The sequence below is a fragment of the Staurois parvus genome, unplaced genomic scaffold, assembly GCF_062004578.1.
Source record: "Staurois parvus isolate SC_StPar_1 unplaced genomic scaffold, SC_StPar_1.0 ptg000102l, whole genome shotgun sequence".
NCBI lineage: Eukaryota > Metazoa > Chordata > Amphibia > Anura > Ranidae > Staurois > Staurois parvus.
In genome coordinates this window covers 1,243,606-1,257,470 of record NW_028317898.1, presented here as the reverse complement: position 1 = coordinate 1,257,470, position 13,865 = coordinate 1,243,606, and the positions used below count along the sequence as shown (strand labels likewise).

Genomic DNA, 13,865 nt, shown 5'->3' with positions numbered 1-13,865 from the left:
CTTCTCATCCTTCTCCTTCTTCTCATCCTTCTCCTTCTCCTTCTTCTCATCCTTCTCCTTCTCCTTCTTCTCATCCTTCTCCTTCTCCTTCTTCTCATCCTTCTCCTTCTCCTTCTTCTCATCCTTCTCCTTCTTCTCATCCTTCTCCTTCTCCTTCTCCTCATCCTTCTCCTTCTTCTCATCCTTCTCCTTCTCCTTCTCCTTCTTCTTCTCCTTCTCCTTCTTCTCATCCTTCTCCTTCTTCTCATCCTTCTCCTTCTCCTTCTTCTCATCCTTCTCCTTCTCCTTCTTCTTCTCCTTCTCCTTCTTCTCATCCTTCTCCTTCTTCTCATCCTTCTCCTTCTTCTCATCCTTCTCCTTCTTCTCATCCTTCTCCTTCTCATCCTTCTCCTTCTTCTCATCCTTCTCCTTCCTCATCTCCAAGGGCATTTAAATTAAAGGTACAGTGTTCTGCACTAATATAAAGGCTCTCTGAAGCCTAGAAACCCTTTTTATAAGTTAAATTCGCAGCGAATAAATTCGCATCGAATTGAATTTATTCCACAAATTCGGCGAATCAGCCGAATCGAATTTTTGAATAATTCGCTCATCTCTAGATGGAGGCCGTAATGAAGGTAAGGCAATGGAAGGTATTGCATGAGAAAAATGGATGAAACTGCTGCAGCCTGCTGAAATCAATCAGCTGATAGCCAGGGAAGGAATGACAGCCATGGAGTGAGGATGGTCAGCTTGTAACTGGGAGTTCAGTACTATAGTACACAGTAGCCAACCTATGTGATAGAGGATATTGTAGGAGTAAATAAGCAACATGAACTTGTATGACCAGTCCAGCCCGTGATCTGTACAACTGATATGATTAAAGTAGCATCACAAATCGCTATAACTCACAGTCTGATAGGACCCCTGGGTCCTGTGATGATAAAGCTGAAATAACAATGGAACGTCCAAGTCCAGCAAAAAATCTGCCTGCACTCCCGTGGATGGTGGCCAGTCCTCAAGTTCAAGCCTAGCAAACGGCTCAAGAATAGATGTATGGCTGTGAAAGGTCTACATATGAACTACAGCATGTGGAGATGGCATGTGGATGTCAGAGAGAGTGGGTAGGCACGTGTCATCTTACGCATTTTGTCCCGCCCACTTCGGGGACTTCTTCAGAACTATAGCTGTCTGTATCTTTTTTTCTAGAAATATAGACATATAACTATTTTTTTCTAGTCTGTTCTGGTCTGGTCTTAACCAAAAGATGACAAGCCTGCCCACCACGACAAGGTAGACTCTTTTAGGGCAGGGCCTACACTAAACTACACTACTCTAACCTACTCCATGCTAGTCATTGTATTTTTAGTGTTAGATGCCTGTATGTAATATGCCTCATCCTAGAACCTGCCATCTTCCTTTCCAGACTTGATTACCGAGATCTACAAAAGAACAATCCTTTTCATTCACAAAACGGAGAACAAATTTAAAATGGCTGTTGCTGGTATTATATGATGGGTGATGCAGTGGTCAGCAATGGTCACCTGTAATGGCACATTTCCCCTTCTTTGATCAATTCTGAGCTTTCTTCCACATACATACATCCACATTAGCCTGCAATAAGGCAGGTGAAGTGTACAAGATGGGAGACTCCCCAAGATGTGTCTATTACCTGATTAAACTTGGAAAGACACTGGGGGTATTGTCCCCAATCTCCCACACATATTCATATCTCTAGCATACTGAAATAGAATAAAACAAAGAGTCCACTTTTTCCTTCACGTTTTAATGTACACACCATTGTGTAATGAACCACACTTCACTCTCTGACCAAGCATCAATGTCTGTACAAAACACTAATTGAAAATAATTGACCTTCAGTCTGAAAGGTCTAAAGCAGTTTAACCGCTTGCCGACCCCCCGCAGTGTTTTTACTGCGGCAGGGCGGAACCTGTACGCACAGCGCCATCTTTTAACGTCGCTGTGCAAAACAGGTAGGGGTAGCGCGCGAGGCACGTGCCCGCCCTACCCGTCCCACCGATCGTGGCAGCGGGTGTCCATCACCGGCTCCCGACGGGTCATTTCCCGCCAGGTGCCGGCGATTACAAGTAATCACTTACAGATAGCACGGCTGCAGTGTTTACATTGCAGCTCTGCTATCTGTCAGTTCCCAGCACCTCAACCTGAGAGAAGACTTTATCTCTCGGGATCAGCGTGTTCCTGTGAAGTACACACCCCCGCCCCCTAGTAAAACACTCCCCTCACACATTTAACCCTTTCTTTACCTAATAAAGGTTAACCCCTTCCTCCCCAGTGCCATTAATACAGTGTCAGTGTTTTTTTTTTTGGTGTCACTGGGGATGTCAGTGACCCTAGTCAGTTCCCCCCCCAGTGTCAAAATGTCCACCGCAGTCCCGCCATAAGTCGCTGATTACTGTCATAAATCGCTGATCACCACCATAAGTCGCTGATGGCCGCCATTATTAGTATAATATAAAAAAAATCCCAGTATCTTTCCCGCCATTTGTAGACGCTATAACTTTCACGTAAACCAATTCATTTACACGTATTGGGATTTTTTTTAAGCAAAGACATGTCGCAGAATACATTTTGGCAGAAATTTATGACTAAATTTGGTTTTTACATTTTTTTTACTGGACATGTTTTATAGCAAAAAGTCCAAAATATTGTTTTTTTTTTTTTTGTCAAAATAGTCAGCCTTTTTTTTTTTATAGCGCAAAAAATAAAAAACGTACAGGGGATAAAATACCACCGAAAGAAAGCTCAATTTGTGGGAAAAAAAAGATGAAAATTTCATTTATATACCGTATTGCATGACCGTGCAATTGTCCATTAAACTAGCACAGCGCTGTATAGCAAAAAATGGCGTTAATTGCAGTATCTATACCATAGTTTGTAGACGCTATAACTTTCACACAAAGCAATCAATATACTGGGATTTTTTTACCAAAAACATGAAGCAGAATACATTTTGCCCTAAATTTATAACTAACTTTGAGTTTACTATATATTTTTTATAGCTGAAAGTAAAAAACATTGTTTTTCTTCAAAATTTTTGGTCTATTTTTGTTTATAGCGTGAAAAATAAAAAGCGCACAGGTGATCAAATACCACCAAAAGAAAGCTCTATTTGTGTGGAAAAAAAGGACGCAAATTTCGTTTGGGAGCAGCATTGCATGACCGCGCAATTATCAGTTGAATTAGTGCAGCGCTGAGTAGCAAAAAGAGGCCTGCTGACCGGAAGGGGGGTAAATCCTCAGGAGGGCAAGTGGTTAATTGTAGTAAAGTTTGTTCACAGAGAACTGCCTTTGTCACCCTCCTCATCTCACCAGTCCCCAGTTTTACTGACATAGAAAAATGCTCACAATAGTGTATTACAATAAATAATTGGATGTTAAATTAAAAAAAGTTTTTTGTAGAAATAAAATTCCAAAACATCTGAACAAAGCCCATGGCAGCAACAGGGGAAATGACAACCCTCAGGGTACTGTGGTCAACCCCTGAAGGAGGACACCCCACCCATATTCCACCTATCAGGCCATGCACAACACCCCAGTTATCCCACCAGACCGCACCCAACTGGGAGGAGGTGCAATCAACCCTGAACTTCGTGAACCCAACAGGAAGGCTTCCTGAGAGCTATGCACCACCAACATTCCTGTCCTGCCGCAGTTTCAGAGCTCCCCAAGAATTAGCCTCACTCCATTCCTCCAGATGAAGAGTGTCTACTCTCCGCTTAAAAAACCTGTGCTAATACACTATTACAAGCATTATTTCTATGTTGGTAACACTGAGGACTGATCAGAGGAGAAGAATGACCAAGGCAGTCCTATGACAGCAGACCTAACAGCATGAGGACCCAAAGAGAAATCCACCACCCTACCTGGACACCTGATCAACATCCGTGGGTCAGCAGAGAAATCTCCAGAGTCGTGTCGTGGCCAGAGAGTATACCCCTGTAAACATTAGATCAGAGAAATGTTGCCGGCATGAAATAGAAGGAATAAACGTGTAACATTAAAAATGCTGATAACATACAAAGCCACTTTAAAATAGTTTGTACAGATTACTGTCTGCATCATTTTTTCTCTATAGACATATAACTATTTTTTTCTGGTCTGTCTATATGAAATCTAGGAGTCTTTTAGTTGAATCCCATGGTCAAAAATGAAACTGCCCAGAGACAATACATTCTTTCTCCAGTTTTGACATTTGTAACCAAAAGATGACAAGCCTGCCCACCACGACAAGGTAGACTCTTTCAGGGCAGGACCTACACTAAACTACACTACGCTAACCTACTCCATGCTAGTCATCGTATTCTTAGTGTTAGATGCCTGATTGTAATAAGCCTCATCCTAGAACCTTCCATCTTCCTCTCCAGACTTGTTTACTAAGATCTACATAAGAACAACCCTTTTCATTCACAAAACAGAGAACAGACTTGACATGGTTGTTGCTGTTCTCTTATGGTGGGTGATGCAGTGGTCAGCAATGATCACCTGTAATGTCTCTATATATCTCCTTAGCTTTGATCGATATTTCTTCTCTAAAATACAACGTGAAGGAGAAGAACTGAACAAAACACGGACACTTTGGGGTTGATTTACTAAAGTTAAATAGCATGTGCACTTTGCAAGTTCTATTGCTCCAGAGCTTAGTAAATGAAATAAAGCTGCAGCTGGTAAAGAATACCCAATCACATGCATGAACATGAAAAAAAACAACACTTGTTCTCGCACTCAATGGGGTGATGGATGTCAGCAGTGCTTCCCCGTATTTAGTAAGCTGTGGAGCAACTGCAATTGCAAAGTGGACAGTCTATTGATGAATAATAGAGTCACCCCTTGGTTTTATTTTGTTGTATTACATTTTATGATGCTACAGATTTCCTTATGAATTCACCGAGACACTTTCACTAATGTGTTGATAATGATTTCGGTGGACTCGTTTGGATTATAATCTGAAGAATCGTGGCCAGAAAGTTCCCCCTTCACATATTGGATACTTAGTTCCAACATCTTCCAGACATCAGCCTTCTGATAAGAAAAATTTTTTATAGGGGGACACAGATTTATACATTGATATTACGGGGGGCTGTGGTAATGTTGGTGACAGGCTGTATCATATAGTTATGTATGATATGTATCATTTCTGTAGATAATAAAAGATTAAAAAAAGCCAGAGGGGCGTGATGTCACCATTGTGTGTGAGTGACTGACAGCTGTTCACTGCGCCCCATTATATCAGGTCTCCCCATCACTGTGCCCCATTATATCAGGTCTCCCCATCACTGTGCCCCCTTATATCAGGTCTCCCCATCCCTGTGCCCCCTTATATCAGGTCTCCCCATTAGTGTGCCCCATTATATCAGGTCTCCCCATCACTGCTCCCCATTGTATCGGGTTTCCTCATCGCTGCGCCCCATTATATCGGGTCTCCCCATCGCTGCGCCCCATTATATCGGGTCTCCCCATCACTACGCCCCATTATATCGGGTCTCCCCATCACTGCGCCCCATTATATCGGGTCTCCCCATCACTGCGCCCCTTATATCGGGTCTCCCCATCACTGCGCCCCATTATATCGGGTCTCCCCATCACTGCGCCCCTTGTATAGGGTCTCCCCATCACTGCGCCCCATTATATCAGGTGTCCCCATCACTGCGCCCCTTCTATCAGGTCTCCCCATCACTGCGCACCATTATATCAGGTCTCCCCATCACTGCGCCCCTTGTATAGGGTCTCCCCATCACTCCGCCCCATTATATCAGGTGTCCCCATCACTGCGCCCCTTATATCAGGTCTCCCATCACTGCGCACCATTATATCAGGTCTCCCCATCACTGTGCCCCATTATATAAGGTCTCCCCATCATTGTGTCCCATTATATCAGGTCTCCTCATCACTGTCCCCATTATATCAGGTCTCCCCATCACTGTGCCCGTTATATCAGGTCTCCCCATCACTGTGCCCCGTTATATCAGGTTTCCCCTCACTGTGCCCCCTTATATAAGGTCTCCCCATCACTGTGTCCCGTTATATCAGGTCTCCTCATCACTGTGCCCCATTATATCAGGTCTCCCCATCACTGTGCCCCATTATATCGGGTCTCCTCATCACTGTGCCCCTTATATCAGGTCTCCCCATCACTGTGCCCCTTATATCAGGTCTCCCCATCACTGTGTCCCATTATATCAGGTCTCCCCATCACTGTGCCCCATTATATAAGGTCTCCCCATCACTGTGTCCCGTTATATCAGGTCTCCCCATCACTGTGCCCCATTATATAAGGTCTCCCCATCACTGTGTCCCGTTATATCAGGTCTCCCCATCACTGTGCCCCATTATATCGGGTCTCCTCATCACTGTGCCCCTTATATCAGGTCTCCCCATCACTGTGCCCCTTATATCAGGTCTCCCCATCACTGCACCCCATTATATCAGAAGTCCTCATTAAGGTCCCCCTTACATCAGAAATCCTTATCACAGTCCCCCTTACATGCATTGTCCCCATCGGAGTTCCGTCTTTTATCAGGAGTAATCCACAAAGGCCCTCTTTATATCAGATTCTCCAAGTGACCCCTTACATCAGTTATCCTCATCAGAATTTCCATTTCATGGACTGTCCTTAGTGGAGTGCCCCTTTACATGGGCTGTCTCCATCATGGTGGTTCCTTATATCAGGAGTCCTGATCAAAGTTCCTCTTACACCAGATGTCCCTACAGAGTCTCCCTTACCTGGATTAACCCCATCAGAGTGCCCTTTTATATCAGGGTCCCCAATACAGTTCCTCCTTACATCAGTTGTCCTCATCGGAGTGCCCCCTTATATGGACTATCCTAATCTCAGTACCCACTCACATGGACTGTTCCCATCAGAGAACCCCTTTACATGGATTGTTCCCATCAGAGTGCCCCCTTACATGAACTGTTCCCATCAGAGAGAACCCTTTAATGGACTGTTCCCATCAGAGTGCCCCTTACGTGGACTGTTCCCATCGGAGTGCCCCCTTACATGACCTGTTCCCATCAGAGTGCCCCCTTATATGGACTGTTCCCATCGGAGTGCCCCCTTACATGAACTGTTCCCATCGGAGTGCCCCCTAACATGCAGTGTTCTCATCGGAGTGCCCCCTTACATGCAGTGTTCCCATCGGAGTCACCCCTTACATGGACTGATACCATCAGAGTGCTCCCTTACATGGACTGATCCCATCGGAGTGCCCCCTTACATGGACTATTCCCATCTGGGTGCCCCCTTACATGGACTGTTCCCAACAGAATGCCCCCTTACAAGGACTGTTCCCATCAGAGTACCCCCTTACTTGGACTGTTCCCATCGGAGTGCCCCCTTACATGGACTGTTCCCATCAGAGAGCCCCCTTACATGGACTGTTCCCATCGGAGTGCCCCCTTACATGGACTGTTCCCATCGGAGTGCCCCCTTACGTGGACTGTTCCCATCGGAGTGCCCCCTTACATGACCTGTTCCCATCAGAGAGCCCCCTTTAATGGACTGTTCCCATCAGAGTGCCCCTTACGTGGACTGTTCCCATCGGAGTGCCCCCTTACATGACCTGTTCCCATCAGAGTGCCCCCTTATATGGACTGTTCCCATCGGAGAGCCCCCTTACATGGACTGTTCCCATCGGAGTGGCCCCTTACATGGACTGTTCCCATCGGAGTGCCCCCTTACATGGACTGTTCCCATCGGAGTGCCCCCTTACATGGACTGTTCCCATCAAAGTGCCCCCTTACATAGACTGTTCCCATCGGAGTGCCCCCTTACATGAACTGTTTCCATCGGAGTGCCCCCTAACATGCAGTGTTCTCATCGGAGTGCCCCCTTACATGGACTGTTCCCATCGGAGTGCCCCCTTACATGGACTGTTCCCATCGGAGTGCCCCCTTACGTGGACTGTTCCCATCGGAGTGCCCCCTTACATGACCTGTTCCCATCAGAGAGCCCCCTTTAATGGACTGTTCCCATCAGAGTGCCCCTTACGTGGACTGTTCCCATCGGAATGCCCCCTTACATGGACTGATCCCATCGGAGTGCCCCCTTACATGGACTATTCCCATCTGGGTGCCCCCTTACATGGACTGTTCCCATCAGAATGCCCCCTTACAAGGACTGTTCCCATCAGAGTACCCCCTTACTTGGACTGTTCCCATCGGAGTGCCCCCTTACATGGACTGTTCCCATCGGAGAGCCCCCTTACATGGACTGTTCCCATCGGAGTGCCCCCTTACATGGACTGTTCCCATCGGAGTGCCCCCTTACATGGACTGTTCCCATCGGAGTGCCCCCTTACATGGGCTGTTCCCATCAAAGTGCCCCCTTACATAGACTGTTCCCATCGGAGTGCCCCCTTACATGAACTGTTCCCATCGGAGTGCCCCCTAACATGCAGTGTTCTCATCGGAGTGCCCCCTTACATGCAGTGTTCCCATCGGAGTCACCCCTTACATGGACTGATCCCATCGGAATGCCCCCTTACATGGACTGATACCAACAGAGTGCTCCCTTACATGGACTGATCCCATCGAAGTGCCCCCTTACATGGACTATTCCCATCTGGGTGCCCCCTTACATGGACTGTTCCCATCAGAATGCCCCCTTACTTGGACTGTTCCCATCGGAGTGCCCCCTTACATGGACTGTTCCCATCGGAGTGCCCCCTTACATGGACTGTTCCCATCGGAGAGCCCCCTTACATGCACTGTTCCCATCGGAGAGCCCCCTTACATGGAACGTTCCCATCGGAGTGCCCCCTTACATGGACTGTTCCCATCGGAGTGCCACCTTACATGGACTGTTCCCATCGGAGTGCCCCCTTACATGGACTGTTCCCATCGGAGAGCCCCCTTACATGCACTGTTCCCATCGGAGAGCCCCCTTACATGGAACGTTCCCATCGGAGTGCCCCCTTACATGGACTGTTCCCATCGGAGTGCCACCTTACATGGACTGTTCCCATCGGAGTGCCCCTATACATGGACTGTTCCCATTGGAGTGCCCCCTTACATGCAGTGTTCTCATCGGAGTGCCCCCTTACATGGACTGTTCCCATCAAAGTGCCCCCTTACATGAACTGTTCCCATCGGAGTGCCCCCTTAAAGGCAGTGTTCCCATCGGAGTGCCCCCTTACATGGACTGTTCCCATCGGAGTGCCCTCTTACATGAACTGTTTCCATCAGAGTGCCCCCTAACATGCAGTGTTCTCATCGGAGTGTCCCCTTACATGCAGTGTTCCCATCGGAGTGCCCCCTTACTTGGACTGATCCCATCGGAGTGCCCCCTTACATGGACTGATCCCACCGGAGTGCCCCCTTACATGGACTGTTCCCATTGGAGTGCTCCCTCACATGGACTGTTCCCATCGGAGTGCCCCTTTACATGGACTGATCCCATCGGAGTGCCCCCTCACATGGACTGTTCCCATCGGAGTGTCCCCTCACATGGACTGTTCTCATCGGAGTGTACCTTTATGTCACCTGCCCCCCATCGCCCCCCCCAGACTGATCCCATCGGAGTGCCCCCTTACATGGACTGTTCCCATCGGAGTGCCCCCTCACATGGACTGATCCCATCGGAGTGCCCCCTCACATGGACTGTTCCCATCGGAGTGCCCCCTTACAAGGACTGTTCCCATCGGAGTGCCCCCTTACATGGACTGTTCCCATCGGAGTGCCCTCTTACAAAGACTGTTCCCATCGTAGTGCCCCCTTACATGGACTGTTCCCATTGGAGTGCCCCCTAACATGCAGTGTTCTCATCGGAGTGTCCCCTTACATGCAGTGTTCCCATCGGAGTGCCCCCTTACATGGACTGATCCCATCGGAGTGCCCCCTTACATGGACTGATCCCATCGGAGTGCCCCCTTACATGGACTGTTCCCATCGGAGTGCCCCCTCACATGGACTGATCCCATCGGAGTGCCCCCTCACATGGACTGTTCCCATCGGAGTGCCCCCTCACATGGACTGATCCCATCGGAGTGCCCCCTCACATGGACTGATCCCATCGGAGTGCCCCCTTACATGGACTGTTCCCATCTGGGTGCCCTCTTACATGGACTGTTCCAATCGGAGTGCCCCCTTACATGGACTGTTCCCATCGGAGTGCCCCCTTACAAGGACTGTTCCCATCGGAGTGCCCCCTTACATGGACTGTTCCCATCGGAGTGCCCCCTAACATGCAGTGTTCTCATCGGAGTGCCCCCTTACATGCAGTGTTCCCATCGGAGTGCCCCCTTACATGGACTGATCCCATCGGAGTGCCCCCTAACATGTACTGTTCCCATCGGAGTGCCCCCTCACATGGACTGATCCCATCGGAGTGCCCCCTCACATGGACTGTTCCCATCGGAGTGCCCCCTCACATGGACTGATCCCATCGGAGTGCCCCCTTTACATGGACTGTTCTCATCGGAGTGCCCCATGCATGTATTGTTCTCATCGGAGTGTCCCTTTATGTCACCTGCCCCCCCCCCCCCCCCCACCGTCTGTCCCAGAGATGATTGGACGGTCCTCTCCAGAGTGTCCTTGCTTTCTGAGCAGAGCTTCCTCACAGTCTAGACTCCTCCTCCTTTGGAGGCGGGGCTGAGGAGCGCGCGGGTAGGATCGTAGACTACATAGGTTGCTAGGAGACCGACACTGTGCCTTCCAGGAGATGAGTCGAGGGGAGGGGCCTAGCAGCAAAATGGAGCTCCAATCTAGATAGGACATGTGGCCTGCACTCCATCTTTAGTTCAGGTCTCCTTTTTTTTTCTTTTTGTTTATTGAACTTTAATTCAATAAACAACCAACAATCGCAGCTCAATGAAGTGGATGTCACATATTTCCTGTGTAGATTTGTACAGAAACTGAGAAGTCTGGCTGCAGAATGGAACTCCATTTTGGAGGTCACATGTTTCCTGTCAAGTGGAGCTCCACTCTGTAGCTTCTGAATATTTGTTAGTTCATTAAAAAAGGGGCGGAGTGGAGGTCATGTGTCTCCTCTCAAATTCTGCAGCCAGACTTGTCTGAATAGAGCCCCGCCTCAGTCTAGTCTCCTCCCTCCAATGATGCAGTAAGAAAGGGACGAAGCAACTTTGAGCAGCTAGGAGGCGGAGCTGAGGAGCGTGAAAAAGTAATGTATGTGATCTGTTCTGTAGTGTTTACATCGGTTGCTAGGAGACTGGCGCTGTGCTTGGAGCAGCTGCCTGCACGGTGCTGATGGTGATGGGATCAGTCCATGTAAAGGGGCACTCCGATGGGATCAGTGCATGTAAGGGGGCACTCCGATGGGAACAGTCCATGTAAGGGGGCACTCCGATGGGATCAGTGCACGTAAGGGGGCACTCCGATGGGAGCAGTCCACGTAAGGGGGCACTCCGATCGGAACAGTCCATGTAAAGGGGCACTCCGATGGGAACAGTCCATGTAATGGGTCACTCCGATGGGATCAGTGCATGTGAGGGGGCACTCCGATGGGATCAGTGCATGTGAGGGGGCACTCCGATGGGATCATTGCATGTGAGGGGACACTCCGATGGGAACAGTCCATGTAAAGGGGCACTCCGATGGGAACAGTCCATGTAATGGGGCACTCCGATGGGATCAGTGCATGTGAGGGGGCACTCCGATGGGATCAGTGCATGTGAGGGGGCACTCCGATGGGATCAGTGCATGTGAGGGGGCACTCCGATGGGATCAGTGCATGTGAGGGGGCACTCCGATGGGAACAGTCCATGTAAAGGGGCACTCCGATGGGAACAGTCCATGTAAAGGGACACTCCGATGGGAACAGTCCATGTAAAGGGGCACTCCGATGGGATCAGTGCATGTAAGGGGGCACTCCGATGGGAACAGTCCATGTAAGGGGGGCACTCCGATGGAATCAGTGCATGTAAGGGGGCACTCCGATGGGAACAGTCCATGTAAGGGGGCACTCCGATGGGAACAGTCCATGTAAGGGTGCACTCCCATGGGAACAGTCCATGTAAAGTGGGCACTCCGATGGGATCAGTGCATGTAAGGGGGCACTCCGATGGGATCAGTGCATGTAAGGGGACACTCCGATGGGAACAGTCCATGTAAAGGGGGCACTCCGATGTGATCAGTGCATGTAAGGGGGCAAGCCGATGGGATCAGTGCATGTAAGGGGACACTCCGATGGAAACAGTCCAAGTAAAGGGGGCACTCCGATGTGAACAGTCCATGTAAAGGGGCACTCCGATGGGAACAGTCCATGTAAAGGGGGCACTCCGATGGGATCAGTGCATGTAAGGGGACACTTTGATGGGAACAGTCCATGTAAGGGGGGCACTCCGATGGGATAAGTGCATGTAAGGGGGCACTCCCATGGGAACAGTCCATGTAAGGGGGCACTCCGATGGGAACAGTCCATGTAAGGGGGCACTCCCATGGGAACAGTCCATGTAAAGTGGGCACTCTGATGGGATCAGTGCATGTAAGGGGGCTCTCCGATGAGAACAGTCCATGCAAAGGAGCAAACCGATGGGAACAATGCATGTAATGGGGCACTCCGATGGGAACAGTCCATGTAAGGGGGGCACTCCGATGGGAACAGTCCATGTAGAAGGGCACTCCGATGGGAACAGTCCATGTAAAGGGGCACTCCGATGGGATCAATGCATGTAACGGGGCACTCCGATGGGAACAGTCCATGTAAAGGGGGCACTCCGATGGGAACAGTCCATGTAAGGGGGCTCTCCGATGAGAACAGTCCATGCAAAGGAGCAAACCGATGGGAACAATGCATGTAAGGGGGCACTCCGATGGGAACAGTCCATGTAAGGGGTAGAGGCGGCTTCATATCGGTCAATCAGATAACAAATGGCTGAGGGTCCGGGCAGTCTGTGTTCTTTATCAGAGGGGTCACCTCTATGCTGCAGATTCAAAGCAGGGAGCCGGCCTCTGCAGATTGCCAGTGACCTCTGACCCCCAGGTCCCATTAAGGGAACCTGCCTACAATACAGCCGCCATTACTAGGTGGTCCTGGATGTAATAGAAAGGTCAAATTGTGGAGGATTGTATGAGCACAGCACACATTGTCAGATCAGATTGGTGGAGATCGCTCTTCAATCATGTCTGACTTTCGCCCCACACCATGATGGTCACATGATTGCTTGGGTGGGCGCTAACGATGGCGGATCCTCATACAACTCACTGTTTATGTCTTACAGAGCCCCTCCCCCATACTGGGAATCTGATTGGACGTGAAGTACAGTCAGCCTCATAGTGGAAGAGCCGTGAGCCGCCAACATGGACACCAAATGCGTAAAGGTGGCGGAACGATGTCGGCAAGTGAAGGGCGAGGGGACGGATATGAAGTATCAGATGATGGGTGCAGTGAGCAGCAGGCGCTGTCAGTACTTCATCCAGAAGACAGGTAGGTGGGTGAGGATGGGAGCAAAGGGGTCCTCACTGGGGAAGGAATGGTGTGTCACCCATATACAGAGAGGGCTCCCCATACCCATGTATGAGCTGGAAGTGGGAGGAGATCAGTGCTGGTAGTATCCATCACAGACAACACTGACCCATCCTCCCATCCACCACATACTGACCCATCCCTGCAATCCCCACATACTGACCCATCCCTGCAATCCCCACATACTGACCCATCCCTGCGATCCCCACATACTGACCCATCCCTGCAATCCCCACATACTGACCCATCCCTGCAATCCCCACATACTGACCCATCCTCCCATCCACCACATACTGACCCATCCCTGCAATCCCCACATACTGACCCATCCTCCCATCCACCACATACTGACCCATCCCTGCAATCCCCACATACTGACCCATCCCTGCAATCCCCACATACTGACCCATCCCTGCAATCCCCACATA

The 13,865-nt window shown here is 49.5% G+C and overlaps 1 long non-coding RNA gene across 2 annotated transcripts in view; it reads right to left on the bottom strand.

Moving 5' to 3' along the window:
• LOC149467738 (uncharacterized) overlaps nucleotides 1-13,865 on the bottom strand; it is a 94,359-nt gene that overhangs the window by 21,133 nt on the left and 59,361 nt on the right. For both annotated transcript variants that reach the window (XR_016311850.1, XR_016311849.1), the window contains exon 2: nucleotides 3,881-3,953. This is a non-coding gene — a long non-coding RNA (uncharacterized LOC149467738). The remainder of the gene's footprint in view (nucleotides 1-3,880; nucleotides 3,954-13,865) is intronic.